This window comes from Leguminivora glycinivorella, chromosome 12 (assembly GCF_023078275.1).
Source record: "Leguminivora glycinivorella isolate SPB_JAAS2020 chromosome 12, LegGlyc_1.1, whole genome shotgun sequence".
Lineage (NCBI taxonomy): Eukaryota > Metazoa > Arthropoda > Insecta > Lepidoptera > Tortricidae > Leguminivora > Leguminivora glycinivorella.
Genome location: NC_062982.1, coordinates 10,500,129 through 10,518,844, shown reverse-complemented (window position 1 = coordinate 10,518,844; position 18,716 = coordinate 10,500,129).

The window sequence follows — 18,716 nt, the reverse complement described above, 5'->3', positions numbered from 1 at the left end:
AGTTATAATTAAGACATTAACTGCGAACTCGATCGTCACCGTCGGGATGCCCATTTCGGTATTTTGCCACTAAGTGCCCTTCGGGATCTTAGTCCTTTGAAGTTCGCTCATCATCTCCTGTGACTCACAAAATTGCGCCTCCTTTTACTTTTAGAATCCTCCTTTTACGGCGCCCTAGCAACGGCGCCCTTATGAATGTTGGTATATGTTGGCAATGTGGTGCAACTTTCCACTAATCTGAATTACAAATCTAGATTTTCAATAGCTGGATTAATTCCCGACTCCTCTCGCCGGTTTGTGATATGTGCGCGCCCACGCAATGCATAATTTTTTTGTATGGATTTTTCCACATTCTCGATTTTAGCGCCCCCTTACCATGTGGCGCCTAGTGCGGCCGCTCCACTCGCTCTACCCTTAATCCGGCCCTGGGTACCTATATCCTGGGTTTCAATGTCTAAATACTAGGACAAAATTTGAATTTACGTTAAATAGAATTGAGTTGCTTTTGTTTTGATTCGTTCGATTTTCAAAAAAAAAGAAATTCAGCCCTGTTTTATAGTATCGCTAGCTTTTGCCCGCGGCTTCGCTCGCGTTAGAAAGAGACAAAAAGTAGCCTATGTCACCCTCCATCCCTTCAACTATCTCCACTTAAAAAATCACGTCAATTCGTCTCTCCGTTTTGCCGTGAAAGACGGACAAACAAACAAACAGACACACACACTTTCCCTTTTATAATATTAGTATGGATTGATTCAAATTTGATTGGCATATTTTTTTGTATTGTAAGTCGCTAGAGGATATAAATATACGGTATCTATGCCTAAGTTCGGTGGTTAAATTAGTTTTTTTTTTTACATAAAATGTCATAGTCGACCTTGTTAGAATGCACGAAGGTTTATTTCAAACGACATACAGTGTTAATAAATGAAATAGATGGCGCTTTACGAACGCCCTAAAATATTAATGCTATGATCGCTAACGCTCTACAACGGGCCCCTACAGTGCTATCCACCTACTTCAGTTATACAATAAATAAAGGTAGAATATTTCGCCACTTTACGCATCATATTTTTATGCTCCCAAAGAATTTTTTTTGGCAAAAAATACTATCGTCATAAACTACACGGGAAAAAGTCAAAACTTTCAAATTAAAGAAACTTAGTTTCTGTATATTATACACCGTGTTTTTTATTGTTTTCCGTTAAATTAGACACGCAGTTAAGTAGGTTCATTATCAGGAACCATCCTTTATATCGCTTTTCGTTAAATTCGAAAAAAAAAACATAAATGAATTAATTAGTGTGAGAGTACCTTAATCTTAACATAAAGCTAGGAACATACTACGCGGACGTCCGTCGTAAATCGACCGCGGACGGGAATCTGGACAATGAAATTACACATAACCGTGCAAACTCGGTCGACGAACGTGGACGTGACCTTGAGCGCATGGACGTCCGATCGAAATCTGGCTCGCTGGATGTTTTGTTCCGTGCACACTGATCGGTCGCGGTCGCGGTCGATTTACGACGAACGTCCGCGTAGTATGTTCCTAGCTTTAAAGTCAGTGTCAAGTGTCTGACGGCAAAATGTCAAAAGTTCAAAACAGATAACAGAAGGAAGTCGTGAGGGATGCCACACACGTGTTCAGTAATTAAATTATTTTTTTAATAATTCGATAACCGTTTAAAGAGTTAAGATGCTAGTTTCTTAGAGAAATTTATTGTATTTGACCTAAATAACCTCCCCTTAAAGTTAACGGAATTCAATAAAAAAACAGGGTGTACTTATATTATGTAACAGTCGGTAGGCGAGTCCGATTTGCACTCGGTCGATGATAAAAATAAAAACCTTTTCACCTCACTAGCTCGGAAAGGACTTTTTTATTCTTTAAAAACAGATAGCAAAATCGCATTTTATCCACAAGAGTGCAAAGAATATTTGAAATCCGAACGTGTCATTAGTTACTTTTTTTTAATATAATTTATTGTAAAGGCATGTCCCAGACAGGACAATTTTCTCCCTGTGCTTAAATTGTCTTAACAAATCATGTGATGTGAACGTAAAAATAATTTCATATCGAATTGTACCCGACTAAAAACATTAAATTCAAACAATTTTATAACATGATTTTACCATTAAACACTTGAAATCATACAAGAAATTGTATTTTTGACTTTTCCACTGTACTTATTCAGAACGCACCTTAAGACGCTACGATACCCCTCATTTCTCCATACAAACGCTCTCGCCTGTTTCCTCTCTGGTTTTTGAAGCTAGATCAATGGTTTTTTCAACACAGACTTTTATTATCAATATCTGTGTCGGACCGTTTTGCTTTTTTTGATATTTTTGTTTTAAAAGGAATTAGAGCCTCTCAAAGTTGGCCAAAACGGCTTAATTGAATTTGCCAGAAAGAAAGGCGTGGTATTCAAAACTGAGATCAATTATCCAGAAAAACGAAACGGTCCGACACAGATAATTTCCTTGTCATTCTGATTTCCAAATTTCGTAACGATTGGTTAAGTTTTGGAGGAGGAAACAGTCGAGAGCGGAACCTCGATTTTTGCAGTTTTTACGCGGGATTTCGCGCCTGAGCTGCAGTTGTCCCTATCGCACCAAATTTAGGGGCGGGGCTAAGTTTTTATATACGTACACTGAAATAAAGTGATGGGAAATACTCGACATCTAATGTCGATAATCTAGTGATGTGAAAAGTTATCGATATACTACGTCGAAATATCGACATACCGTGTTTGACGAACTTTTTAGTTAGAAATACGTACTATTATATGTTCATATTTAAAATTGGTGGTCCAAAAAAGACCAGTCTGCTCCGAGACCACGGGGACAATGCCGTCCTTGAAACGTCGGAGGTTAGTGTTTAAAACATAGTAAATACGCGATTAAGTCCCGTTTGCAATTTTAAATATTATTATGTGTAAAAATCGTGAAAGTTTGAATCTATATTATATATTCTGTGGAAATACTAAGTCCATATTTTTATAAGTATAGGTACGTAACAATTGCATACAGGTATAAGTTTATTTTATACATGCATAACTTTTCTCGTCATTGGTTTACTAGTAACAATTATAAAGTTATGCTGTATTTTACGATAGATTCCACGAATATTAGGCAACTATTTGGTATTCGGTCTTTTCAGCCATTTTGCCGAAAATTTGGTATTCGGTCATCATTGTTTATTTATTACTATTCTGCCGAACACCAATTAGGTAAGTAGTTATATTAGTCATTATATATGTACTTATTTACACACAATAAAAACAGGCATAATATTAATAATTTAAGTCATGTTTTAAAATATTAAAAAAAACGATGGGCCTTATTTAGTAATACATAGTTTGTTCCAGTGGTACCAGTACCTGCCCTTAATAAGGCCCAGTGCTTATATTTCTTCTAAGTTTTATCAATCATGCCGTTTTGTATATTTTCTTCGCAGACATAGAATCACAAAATGCCCTAAATAGTTACTTCTCTAAATAAGGCCCATCGCTCGCTTCTTAAGTTTTATAACTTTGTGTAAACATTGTGTTCATGAATTCAATCATCAATTTTTGTGATAAGTATTTATACTACGGTCTGTCGTCTAAAACACATTTATTCAGGACTATGCATTTAGGATATGGTACTCTAAATTAGAGGGGCTCAAGTCTTAACAAGCAGTGCGTCAAGGTCAATGTGGTCAAATATGCAGACTTTATTTCATATTAAGTTTAAAGGGACAAAATTAGGTACTTAATTAAAGTAGTGTGGGGTAGCCTGCTGTCCTACGGGGCAATATATATTATAATGTATTGTGTTTATGTGTATTGTGTATCATAAGTACTGGGCGTTTGCGGGGTCGCCTTCCACTCTGAGGCCACCACTCAAATACTGGCGCTGATGATAGCTCATCTTTGAAGATTATATCCGATCCATCTCTATTTCCGCAACGCTACTTCTTGGGTATCGAAGGTTGTGAACATGTGGACACATGGGCGGCATGGGCGTTATTTCATACCTGCATCAAAGAAGACCCATAGTTTTTCTGTTTAATAATACTTACTTTTTACTTACTGCACGAAATTTTGAACCATTTACACTTATCAAGTTATAAAATGTACATAACATTTCGAAACTTAATAGCCGGGCCTTGTTTGCACAAGCAACATTACATATGCCCTTAGTAGGTAGATTAAATGAGTATTACCAACGTTTTAATTCTGCGGTAACAAAAATGCTTTGCCGAAAAGTATAAATAAGATCTAAATAATAAAAGTATATAAAGTATCTATACGTTTAAATAGCCTAGGTTTAAATTTAGCTGGCAAATTAGTTAAGCATTTTTATGGTTGGTATGCATGTTGGTAACCACAAAAAAATGCACATTTTATTACATTATGATTATGGTAAAGTAATTAAATAAATATTGGGGACACCTTACACAGATCAACTTAGCCCCAAACTAAGCAAAGCTTGTACTATGGGTGCTAGGCGACGATATAGCGCAGGACACCATCGCGAGCGCAGACTTCTGGCCGAAAGGTGTGGTTTTTAGGCGATTCCGGGGCAACTTGCCGAATCCTACACCGGGGCAAACGACGCAACGGAGCCACGCTGTTACGTCATCGCCCAAATAAATTGTTTAGTTTTAAACTTTATTGTTTGTTTTTTTTTTCATGTTCTTACTTACTGTTTTTTTCTTTTTTGTTATCTAAGTTTCGTGACGCATTGGTTTTACTGTAATGTCATGTAAACATGTTTTTACTAATAAATAAATAAATAATACATACTTAAATAGATAACATACATACATACAATCACGCCTGTATTCCATAAAGGGGTAGGCAGAACACATGAAACTACTAAAGCTTCAGTACCACTCTTGGCAAATAAGGGGTTGAAAGAAAACGAAACTGTGACATTGCAGTGACAGGTTGCCAGCCTCTCGCCTACGCCACAATTTAACCCATATCCCATAGATAAATACAAAACCATACTTAAATAGATAAATACATACTCAGGAACAAATATCTGTGCTCATCACACAAATAAATACCCTTACCGGGATTCGACGAACGACGAACGACGACGGGAACCGAAGACAACATTAAAATTAGGTAGTTAATTAAAGTACTGCTCTGACTGAAACAATTACTTTTCATATTATTAATGTTTACCATTACACACAGAGCACAATATCATCGGTAAATATTGTAAATTTTACTTTATTTCGACGTGCGTTTATCATAGCGCTCTTGAATAATACGATTTTGTAAAGAAAATATCTCCTAGAATACATACTATCAATTGTGTCGCTTAGTTTCAAACTTGGGTACTTAAATCCATTCTGCTTTAAGATTGAATATATAAAAAATATATATTAACCTTGTAGCAGAAATTTATCCAGGTTTGAAGTTAAGCGACACAATTACGCTTAATTCGGTATGTAAATACCTTATTTTTTGTTAAGTTACTGATGGGCCTTATTTCATACATGCAGCAATTTGGGAAAAATGCACCTACTTAATGCACAATTGTACATGGACCCAATTTTTTGACCCATTTACACTTATCTAATTATAAAATGTACATAACATTTCGAGACTTTTAACCGGGCCTTATTTGTATGTAGATTACAGATGCCCTTAGTTGGTAGATGAAATGAGTGTTATATACGTTTTAATTCTATGGTAACAGAAATGCTGATATGTAAGTATAAATAAGTTTTAAATAATAAAAATATCAATCAATACGTTTAAGTACCGATACCTAGGTTTAAATTTAGCTGGCAAATTAGTTAAGCATTTTTATGGTTGGTCTTGTTCTGTGCTAAGCCTTGTATTTCTAATGCTAGGTAGGTAATATGTATACACAACCCTAGAAAATTAGAAATATAAGATGCATATGTAGCTTTCCATCTGGAAAAGGTCCTTATGCTTTGGCAGATTTTTTGTTAGAATTCTGCTAAAAAGTTCTAATTACCTTGGAACATAATCCGGTGTCTGGTAAGTATAATAGGTACCAAATTGTTACCTAGTTAAATTTTCCTACGCTGTCACTTCTGTCAAACATGTGCAAAAAAAAGAATAAGATTCACATACATTTTTGGTAGGTAGATACTGTCAATCAATTATGTAGAATCCTAGGCCACTCTAGAACCCTGTCGTATCGACACCGTCCTTTATTTGCTACAGAAGTCAGTTTTACTTTTACTGTGAAAGGGTCTAGATTGGCCTATGACCTAGGATTCAGATTAATTGGTTGATTCTACGTACCTACTCCTATAATATGGCTTCTCTTTGAAATCGAAAAGGTTTTAGCTTTTTACATACCGAATAACTTTATTTCGCTAACAATGTGACTATCTTAAAAGAAATCATCTTTTAAGATAATCACATTATGTATAAGATAAGGAATTGTTTCTACCATTCCTTAAAACATTACAAATTTGCATTTTAGTCAAATCAGTACACTTAATATCTTCACGGAGTCCAAAACATTATGCATCAGAAGTCCGAAACTAGACAACTATAGAGAGCGCTTGAGCGCGAGTAAGTACTTGCGCCGGCCGCGGACGCGGGTGTGTGCGTGCGCCGCGCGCACGCACACAGGGCCTCTCTGTGGGTTCCACCCCCGTCAGCGCGACGGCGATAAAGACCTAAAAATCTCAAATTTGAATTCGTGCTTCGGTATCGTATCCTCTTAAGTAACATTGCAATCTCAAAACGCGTGAAACGGAACGCACCCAAATAGATTTTTCTTCTTGATTCTTAATTTGAAACTTTTGTGGTGTCGGTCGGTGCATCGTGGAAATTATAATATTTACTTAAACGCAAATTGACTTATTTCCAGTTGTTTTTATTGCGTGTTTCCTCGCTCTAGTGAGGTGAAAAGTTATGTGTTACACACGGGATGCAAAGTTATTTTACCTCGTGTGTATTGCAACACTCTCTGCGCTCAGGATTCTATTTTTGAACTACTCGCTTCGCTCAGGATTATATTTTCGAACCACTCGCTTCGCTCGTGGTTCAACCATAGATTCCATTCGCTAGCTCGTAGTTCAACCCTAGAATCCATTCGCTAGTTCGTGTTGCAATTCCACACTCGGTTAAAATACAACTTTGCTCCCTTGTATAACAAATAACTATTGATTAGCGTATAACCCCCGTAAAATACCAGTTTTATCTCTACAGGGGTAATAAATAACCCCCGGGTTAGGAATCGTTGAATTAGAGGATTTAGAGGTTTGTTTTGAAATCTATCAAAATCCTATTTAATGTAATGTCTTTTAACAAGTTTCCCATTGACATCCAAAGATTGATAGTCAATTACACGGCCATGGTTCACTGGGCCAATGCCCCGATTCCCTCACGCACTTCTCACGGATCATATTACAGTTATTGATACCTTACCTCTGCACCACTGATCATCGTGTTGGCTAAGGTCGGGGAAAAAGAAAAGGTAATTAAGAGTATGTACACTTGTACCGTCAGCATCAAAGACGCGGTCGTATGTTGGAACTTTGGTAATACTTAATTCGAAAAAAAAAACTCAGTAGGTACCTACACTTGAGGACCACGGCCAACGTAGGTAGGTTGCAGATGTAGTGCGAAAAGGTTTTCCTTCGTATTTTTACGGAAACGTTCGTTTTGTCATGCTAGTTCTAACAGTGTCAGTGCGTCTTGTACTGAGACTGACTGAAATAGCATGATACGTTCGTACGTTTCCGTAACAACACGAAGGAAAAGCTAAAGCGCTACATCTGTGACCTGCTGATTTATTAGGTCACTATGCATCCGACCCCCCGACCCCGTATGCCCGTGTGGTGACAGGTTAAGAATTTCACCACCCCCTTTTTCACGTGGGTGTCGTAAAAGTCGACTGTGGGTTATGGGTTAAATTGAGGTGTAGGCGATATGCTGGCAACCTGTCACTGCAATGTCACAATTTTGTTTTCCCCTCACTAGCTCGGAAAAACGTGTTTTGTCCTTTAATACCAGCGGGTAAAAATGCATTTTATCCACTAGTGGGTAAAGTAATTTGACCTTGAATAAAGTCAAATTAACTGCTTTAAAATTGATAAAAGTAGGTGAATCTAGCAATAAAGATGATTTACCACCTGTGGAACTACTGGAAGCAGTGATAAACGCATTTTTTGCGTTGTAGTTTCCTCGCTATAGTGAGGGGAAAAGTTTTGTGTTAGACTCGGGTGCAAATGTATTTTACTTCTCGTGTGTTAAAAAACTCGCCAGTTCAGGATTCTATTCTCGAACCACTCGCTTCGCTCGTGGTTCAACTATAGAATCCTTTCACTTGCTCGTTTTTCAATTCCACACTCGGCGTTAAAATACAACTTTGCCCCCTTGTATAACAAATAACTATTTCATTCAACCCCTTATTTGCCAAGAGTGGCACTAACACTTGAGTAGTTTCATGTGCTTTGTCTACCCCTTTATGGGATACGGGCGTAACAGGCGTGATTGGGTGCGCGAATATTATAAATCTGCTAATTTAAATACGCGTGTTTGATATCTGATTACTCTCTTAAGACGATACGGTAGGGGTTAATTCTACATACAAACGCACTCGACTATTTCCTCCCTGGTTTTTGAAGATAGAGCAATGATTTTTTCAACACAGATTATTATTATTTTTATCTATGTCGGACCGTTTTTATTTTTTTGATATTCGGCTTTTTAAAGACTAGAGCCAAACAAAAATTTCCAAAAACAGTCTGTTTCATTGTGGCGCAAAAAAAGGTGTGATACTCAAGATTGGTAACAATTAACCAAAAAAGCTAAACGGTCCGACATAAATTATTTCATTGTTATTCAGATTCTCAAATTTCGTTCCGATTGATTAAGTTTTGAAGGAGGAAAGAGTCGAGAGCGGAACCTCGATTTTAAAGATTATTTAGGTGTCCGTGCCTTCGCTTGAACCACTAATGAGATTAACACCTTCATAACTCGGCCCTAATCGAGTGAATTCCTCGACTAGTAGCGCCATCTGGCGCGCCAGTCAAGTACTAGTGTCGCCCGGTTACCAGCGCTCGGCTGCTTTTTCCTCAGTACGCTTTTGTAACTCGGCCGAGCAACACGTTTACAAAAGCAAGTCTTAAAAAGTTCGAGAAATTTAAAACATCGAGAAGATTATGATTACTTCTAACTTCGTGATATTCCGCTCGGTGCCTTTGGCCCAGCGACGAGACGCAGTGACCTCCTGTAGGCACCGTCATAAGTACGCGGATAGATATGCCTCACTCACGTGAGACTGACATGGCGTCGTCCCGTGAGACGACAGACATCGTCCCGTGAGACGACAGACGTCGTCCTGTGAGACGACAGACGTCGTCCTGTGAGACGACAGACGTCGTCCCGTGAGACGAAAGATATCGTCCCGTTAGACGATAGAGGTTGTCCTGTGAGACGACAGACGTCGTCCTGTGAAACGACAGATGTCGTCCCGTGAGACAACAGACGTCGTCCCGTGAGACGAAAGACGTCGTCCCGTGAGACGACAGGCGTCGTCCCGTGAGACGACATGACGTCGTCCAGTGAGATGACATGGCGTAGTCCCGTGAGACGACAAGCGTCGTCCCGTTAGACGACATGGCGTCGTGCCGTGACACGACAGGCGTCGTCCAATGAGACGACATTGCATTGTCCCGCGAGACGACAGGGTTGTTCCTGTGTGGTGGCATGGAGACGATGAAGAAAATTGACAGCGATGGGACGCAGTGTAATCCTATGCACCGTCATAAAGAATATAAAGGACAAATGCTACGCTCACGTAAGACGAGACAGAGCGACGTCCCGTGAGACGATATAGGTTCGTCCCTTGAAAAGTCATAGCTTCGCCTCGTGAGGTGACAGGACACAAGAGATGTCTTGAAACGACAGATGAGGTCCCTTTAGATAACCTGGCCTATGAAAAGATAGGGCCCACGATCCAATAGGGCATCGTCTCGTGATATGACGAAGGAAATCATTCATTGTGCAGACATGATTCGCCATTAGAGACAACATGAGTAAAGTTGTGCTGTGCGAAAAAGTACACTGTCATATAAATTGACAAGCGTCGCCCCGTAAAAGATTGAACTTTGCAGCGACTTGGAATTTGGATTTCGTTGCCCTATGCGATGATTTACGACATCCTGTGAGAACCCATTGGGTTATTACATGCTATGCACTAATTCACCTTTCGTGTCATGAGACGAGCGTTATGATCGAGGCAAAATGTTGTATTTGTACTCGAATCTCAATGAGATTATGTCGCTTTAAGATCTACTTTGCGGTAATTAGATAGATAGATAGATAAAAACTTTATTGCATAAAAATATCATGCCAAAAAAAAAAAAATAATAATAATAATAATAATTAAGAACTATAAGAATTAGCACAACTCTTAACTAAACATACTTTGTATAAGGTATTTCTAAACATATATACTTCGTAGAAGGTCTTTCGAATCAGAACCACAGCGTACGTGTTAACCTGAGACATACACAATTACACAGTTTAGTCATTGTCTTATTAGACAAAAATCATCACGTGATGGGTTCCCATAAGTGGGGTCGTTTTAGACAGGTAAAGTGAACGACATCGGCGTCGTCTCAATTGCCTAATTAGCTAATACATAATCAGCGTGGTCACCTGACCAACAGATGAATGATTGTGAGGAATGTCCAAATTTCTCTCACTCGTGAGTATCTGAACGACCATAATGATGACGAATGTGTGATCCAATTACTGTAAAGCAACGCCGTTATTGCCAACCTAATTTGTCATGTCAACTTTTAGAATGCTCGTCATGATAGAGGTTTATTACAATATAGCAGGTTTGACGTTGTGAAAATCCACTTCCACATCTAAAAACGTGTGGGTGGAGCTTCGGTAGCAATTAACTAGCACTTTGTTGCCAGATGCTAAGCGAATTAAGAAATATACATAATAGTGATGCTAAACAGAATGAAAAACCACTTTATATTACAAAGCCCTTCTTGCCCAATCAGAAAGGGAGAGGGGGCGGTGAAAATACCAATGGGAAAAAGAAAATCCATTAATTTATGCTACTGTTTTACGCTATTCCTAGAGTGCAGATTCTTCTAAATGAATGATTAGAGCTCTAGTCTCATCAACTCACGGGCGTCAATAATTGACGCATGGTCTTGGGTCTTGATACGGACTTTAGAAATGCAGAAGAACCACTCAGGTACTTAGCAAATGTTGACTATTAGCTACAAAATAACTTACCGCAAAGGAAAATTCTTGTACTAGGCTCATTACTCTGTGAAACCTGGATATTAGTCTGTATTTCAGCAAACTTATAGCTGTCCGGCTGAAACGTCTAGTCGGACTAATGGCGGATAATGTTCCAGTATATGTTGTTCAGTATACCGAACTGACAAAAGTATCACTTCTGTAGCAATCGACCCAGTAGAGACTTCTGAACCAATTCATTTAGAAATAAAAAGCTACAGCTCGGAAAGTTTTCTAAGTACGATATATACATATATGTACTACAAATTGACCTCAAACTGCCGTTAATCGACCAACGGTTAGAATACTCAATCATGCATTATTACTAACGTTAGCTAGACCAAGGTTACAGACAATCCTTGAAGAGGTTAATTACAAAGACAACAAACTCGTACCGGAAATCTGACTCCCAAATATATACGATATTTTGTGGATAGTTTGGCAGAATAACTTAAAGGATATGTTATTTAGCACAATAGAATTTTAGTATGCCTTGTTGCATTGTCACTCAGGACGGACTCTCGTCGTAAAAGGATTTGTCGGTTGTCCAGTTCGATGGCGTAATGTTACGAATCCTATGTTTCTATAAATAACTAACGAATTAGATTAAAGAGACGACCGAACAATATTCTCAAACTATTTACAGCGAAGAACTATGGCTTACATCTCTTGACCGAAGTAAATGAAGTTGGTCCTAAACTTAAACAACTACACAAGACAAAGCAAGAAACCGTGTAGGTAAATTGTATTCAAAGTGCTTATTTGTTGTATGAGTATGATATATCGAAAACACTTTAATCTCATTAAAACCAATAGGGCAATACATTTTCCGAGAGAAGCCGATTTTCACAATTTGCTAAGGCACTGAATGTGGAGGCCTGTTTCTGAAATGATAAATTAAACGGAAATTGAAGGATGAATCTCTTTCGATTTTAGACCACATTTTCCTCTTACAAATAAAGAGGCGCTCGCATCCTAAAATTATCGCCCGCTACTGCGGTATTACTAACAGAAAGTTCCCGTTTATTTCATTTGACAAATGTTTTCTAAATAGGTTTCTGGGGCCTAGAGAGATTAACAGAAGTTGCATATTTACAATTAACTTTTGGAACTCCATTAGCGCGTTGTAGGATCGGTACACATTTCCGCAGTTGCTTACTAAGCGCCATTTTTTAGAATTTTGCGGCGCAACTATTTGTCAGTAACAGAGGAGACGCCACAACTTATTCAAAAAACGGTCCGTAAGGCCAGAGGACGAGTCCCAGTCCCAATTGAATTTAGTGTAAGGAACTAGAAATATGATGTTTATAACATTACTGTGCATAAGACTTAATTTAGAAGACTTCGGACTCCTAATATACCTGACATACAAGAATTTGTTAGGACACTCATAAAAGGGAGCGCAGATTCTAGGCAAAATGGGTTTCTAGTGGTAACAGAAAATTTAAAATTATTGCCGTTTAAATAGATATTGATGAACTATATTTATCAGAAGTAAGGTCTTGAGACCTAAATAAAAAATAAAAGCTCAGCGCTTAAGGTACGCAGTAGGTACTTATAGCTACGATATTTTGACCTATTGGTCTCGAATGACAGGCAAGTGTAAATACCATTGTCATCGTCCGTGGCACTACATGCTACAGCCGTGCGTACGTACGACTTTTAAGAAAATCCTAATTATATGCCATACGATAAATAAATAATTGTCATCTCGATATAATTGTAGAATCAGGTATTACCTTACATGACAGTTGCATCTTGTTTATGGGAAGTCCCGCTGCATATGGATTTTGGGAAATAAGCAAGAATACAGTAAATATTAACCCGTATGTTTATGTGTGTATACATCAGTTTATAAAGAACGTGAGACATTTATATTATTCGCACAAAAGAGCAATATAGAATATATTGCTTTGCAATTTGGTGATAAATTACGAAAGTGCTGAAAAGAAAACTATTTACTATCTTAAGCTGATGACTGAATTTTAATTATAAATGGGTAATCGTACATCATTAACCCTTATTTGAATAGTTATCTGTCGTCTTACATTCTTATTAGAATATCGAAATGGACTAAAGAGCCATAAGTCGTAATGTTTTAGAATTACTAGCTCACGAATCGTACAATTTTCCCTTTATAAATTCGGCTAGTCAGCACATAAGTCATAAAAATGATAAGCCTAAAAATATATGCATCACATATTCATAATTATTCAAACACAAATTAAATATTTCAAATATCGAAAAAAGCATACTAGCTAGACATAGTAAAAGACTAAATAAAGTTGACGAGTACAGTGTAGAGAGGATTCCCGCATTAACATTCATGTATATTCATGGAAGTATCAAAGTCAATTTAATTAGAAATAATTGCCTTCATTTGATCTTCGCCTAAGTATGTGTGACTCATTAGATCATTGATTCGTTTCAATCGCTTGTATCCCAAAGATTTTTGCTCAGTTGACCCATTTTAATTTAATAGGAAAAATTTACATAGTTTCCGTTCTCGTAAAGACTTTGAGTAGGAGCTTACCTTTTATTATATGGATCCTTAGCTAATCATGGCCATGGTATTATCAATTCAGTCAGAAGCCGAAAATGTATTATCATCTTATTTGCAGTTTTGCTACCAGTCCAGCAGTAACGCATACATTATCGTAATGTGGGTATACATTACAAATTAACATATGATAGCGTGCAATTTCTCCCAACTCAAGCGTCCATTTCAATTGTTTTGGGCAAATGTATATTTCATATACAGAATTCATAACACATTATGCATTGGGAAATGTTGACATTTGGCAGTGGGCTATGTAAGACAATGTTTAAGCTATGTCAATATTGCTTATTACTCAGTATACTAACAATAATATGTGCATATTGAGAGATACATATAGGCGCATTACTTATGGTACAGTAATCAATTTACATGAAAAATAAAAATTTCAACATAATGTCATAATGCTCACGGCAGTGCTATGATATAATTGTGTATTATAGTTACATGATATAATTATAGTTATGTTAAGCAGAAGAAGACTAGTATCTTGGTGAATTTATAAGACAAAAAACATGTATATGATCTTGTTCTGACTAAGGACTGTTGTAAGGGAAACGTGAGACAAATTTTGCCGACGTTGATGTAACACCCATTGATGAAGGGAAGCTCTTCAGAGTTTGGGTTGCTACAGATATTTTCTCACAAAAATGTTAATGAAATAACAGGTTTTATTTCCGTAAATATTGTAATACCGATCTATTAACTACTGGCTTCCTGTCGGTTTTATGTTATATATAAATTAAGTGATTCACCACCATCATAGAGTCATAATGGATAACTGTGCTGTGCTGTCAGTTTCAACTCATAAAACCTTAGTAGCTAAATTTTGAAACATCCCTTTGTATACCTTCTTATTTCTTATTATGACATTTCTGTATAAATAAAGTATATCAGTCACAGTACGCCCTAACCAGCGCCGGCAGAGGTTTAAACACGTCTCATTAGTGGTTCAAGCGAAGGCACGGACACCTAAATAGAACCGTTTTTCCCCCGAAGGGTAAAAAACGGATATTTAGGTTCCTGCCGAAGCTTGAACCACCCTTAAGGGCCTTGCCGGCTAAAGGTACTGAGGAAAAAGCAGCCGAGCGCTGGTAACCGGGCGACACTAGTACTTGACTGGCGCGCCAGATGGCGCTACTAGTCGAGGAATTCACTCGATTAGGGCCGAGTTATGAAGGTGTTAATCTCATTAGTGGTTCAAGCTTCGGCAGGAACCTAAATATCCGTTTTTTACCCTTCGGGGGAAAAACGGTTCTATTTTGAAGTATCTTTTGACTTTGTTCTTAATGGACAATTTTTTATCGATAAATCTAGTTAATAACACTTATAATTATTATATTTAACTAAAATTCCCAAGTTGAAAGGGGGGCTCCTTTCCATTTTAGCATTTTCGCTACCGTATCCTCTTAATTACCCTGCTTTCTCACTTTATTAGTAGCTATCATAGCGTGGAGAGGAAAGAGAAATCATGCAGTGTTGACAGTCATGGGCATGTAACGTATCTTACATATCGTCACGGACATTTTCAATGGCATGCTCATCATGATAGGCCTTTCTTCGATCTGAGTGTATAATAGTTATTTGTTATACAAGGGGGCAAAGTTGTATTTTAACGCCGAGTGTGGAATTGAAAAACGAGCAAGTGAAAGGATTCTATAGTTGAACCACGAGCGAAGCGAGTGGTTCGAAAATATAATCCTGAACTTGCGAGTTTTTTAACACACGAGAAGTAAAATACATTTGCACCCGAGTGTAACACAAAACTTTTCCCCTCACTATAGCGAGGAAACTACAACGCAAAAAATGCGTTTATCACTGCTTCCAGTAGTTCCACAGGTGGTAAATCATCTTTATTACTAGATTCACCTACTTTTATCAATTTTAAAGCAGTTAATTTGACTTTATTCAAGGACAAATTACTTTACCCACTAGTGGATAAAATGCGTTTTTACCCGCTGGTATTAAAGGTCAAAACACGTGTTTCCGAGCTAGTGAGGGGAAAAATATCTACCTTTCGATAATTAGTGCGTTGCACTTTTAGGTCGGCATCATCGATGAGGGCTGTTCTTAATACCTACTCGTAAAATCGGGTTGCATATGAGGAGTGTCCTTTCAAAAGGACTTATTTCTATAAGTCAACAAGGTTTATTTCTTTAGGAAGACAGATAAAAATAACTTCTGTTGACTAATAAAAATAAGTCCTTTTTAAAAGACACTCCTCATATAATGCATATGCTACATTATTTTTTAGCCGATACGATACATACTAAGAAATAAATGTAAGAAAAAGGTACAAGTAGTTAGTATGTGTGTGTATGTATATAATAAGTACCTATGCCATTAATACCTACACCACAGAATATATAATAAGTTCAAGTACAGAACTCACTTGAGGCTCACTCCTTTGATGTTCACAAAATGCCGCCATTCTAAATTCTTACCTACCTACGTTAACAAACGGACCGCACGCGATCAGCCGACATTGAATTTTATTGCGCCGCGCGAAGGTCGTCATCGTCACCGCTGAATGGGCCGCGAACTCGTGGCCGCTGACATGTACTTGTAGCGCGGCGATAGAATCGCGGAATGAGCCGCCCCTGCATACATGGTGAACTTTTAGGTACTTATTTATAGGTTGTCTAGGAAATACATAATATACAAATCTGTATCTTCATTTTAATGCCACTGTATGAAAATAACACGTTAAGTAGTAAATTCAGTTCAGTAGCCCATCCAATAGATGCCTCAAAAATAAAAAAATATTCCGCTATGTTCCGAAAATACAAACATGAATCGAATGAACCAGTTAATTCGCGAAACTTACAGCTCCGATAACGTGCGACATGTCGATTTGTATGAACAGACAAGAGATACCGCAAAATGTGTAGTGTCCTAGTGTCATAGGTTGTAAATGTATCGGTAAAATGTTGGACGGTAGGTACAGTACAGTGCAACACAATAGCGTGAAATAGCGAGAGTAATGTGTTGAGCACATCAGTGATTTTTACCTCTATGGGTGCCTGCAGTAGCCAGTATTAGGTGTGGGTCGTAGTATGTTACTCGTACTATATTAGGTAGGTACTAGGGAATGCAGCTAGAACCGAAAACCGAGTATCGGTTTTTTTTCGGTGAAACTCGAAACCGATTCGAATTTCGGTTTATAACCGAGTTTTTGTTACCTTCAGGTAAATTGTTAAATAAAACAGATTTTTCGCTTTTATTGTGTTTTTATGGACTTTATAAACACAGTATATAAATAAAAATCTCATAGGACGATTTGTTGACTGCTGGGACCAGTTTTTGTTAGGAATTGGTGAAGATTATTGCTTTGAAAAGTATATCTGAAGTTCAATCGACATGAACAATTTAAGAATGTAACGTAAGTGATGTTACATATTTTTTATGTTAGACGCAGCATATTCCGATGTAAAATGGTATGAAAAGACACTATTTTCAACTCTCTGAGAACGAATCTCATCTATAATTTTATTGAAATGATGAAAGTAATCGTTTTTAACCCCCGACGCAAAAACGACGGGGTGTTATAAGTTTGACGTGTCTGTCTGTATGTCTGTCTGTTTGTCTGTCTGTGTGTGTCTGTCTGTGGCACCGTAGCTCCCGAACGGGTGAACCGATTTCGATTTAGTTTTTTTTTTGTTTGAAAGCTGAGTTAGTCGGGAGTGTTCTTAGCCATGTTTCATGAAAATCAGTCCACTATGTCGCGGTCGGGGGTTTTGTCAAAATTTTAATTTTGTGGTTAGGTTATGGCATCTTTTGGGTCCTGGTGAGTTCTTTCATTTTTAACCGATTTCCAAATATCAATGGAGGAGTAAAATGAAATAAATATACTATTAAAAGAAAAAAAACACCAAGGCCTCCAAGTGTCCAAAGCTGATTCTAAGAGATCAATGGAGGAGGTTATCAGTTCATCTGTATTTTTTTTAAATATTTGTTATGCGATATCTCCCTCAACTCTGAACCAATTATTTTTTTATCGAATGTATATACAGTTTGGTCCTATTTTTATGAAGTGGTGTCCAGTTCTGATGATGGGATCCTGGAGAATTCAAGGAAACTCTTCAAATCTTAAAGGTAAACTGATTTTCGTTTGCTAAGAACGTTGGGGTTTTAAGTCACATTCTGGTCAAGCTCGTGTTTTGGTGGCGGGCTCCATTAAGAATCAAGGGAACTCTTCAAATCTGAACGGCACACCAATAGTGACTTTTGTATCTTTATCAGAAAAGGAATAACATTAAAAAGAATGGCATTTGATGAAGTGGAATCGCTGATGATGATCAGAAAGAAACTCTTAAAGACGCATGGCATATGATAGTTGATTTGATTTCTTCGTTATGTTTGTTAAGCATGTTGGATTTTCAAGACGTAATTTTGTCAAGCTCGAGTTCTAATAATGGGATTCATGAGGAATCCAGGGAACTCCATAAACCTTAACGGTATACGTGTATTGTCTTTTGTATTTTTATTAAATAAAACAGTCACTTTTGATGAAGTGGAAAAGATAAGCTCCTTCAAAACTTTTTTATATGATTGTTAAGCAAGTTACCCGATTGGCTCCGACCTGGACCTGAACCCAGACCCGACACCGCATCCGCAAAACTTTACTTTTAGTTAATTTTACCTACAGTGTCTCCGCAAAAGAAAAAAAAGCCCCGAAATGTCTTCTTTCATCCTACAATTGCGTGAAAATAGCATAATATTATGTTACAATTACAAATCTCTTGAACACCGTTCAGTTGCCTTTTATAAAATATCAGATATTTGACGTATTAGGTGAATCTTGAACAACTAAGTACCTACTACAAAAACAAAATGTTCGTTAGAAGTTCAAAAAGCGCTGGTGGCCTTGTGGTAAGAGAGTGCGAACGCGAACCCCG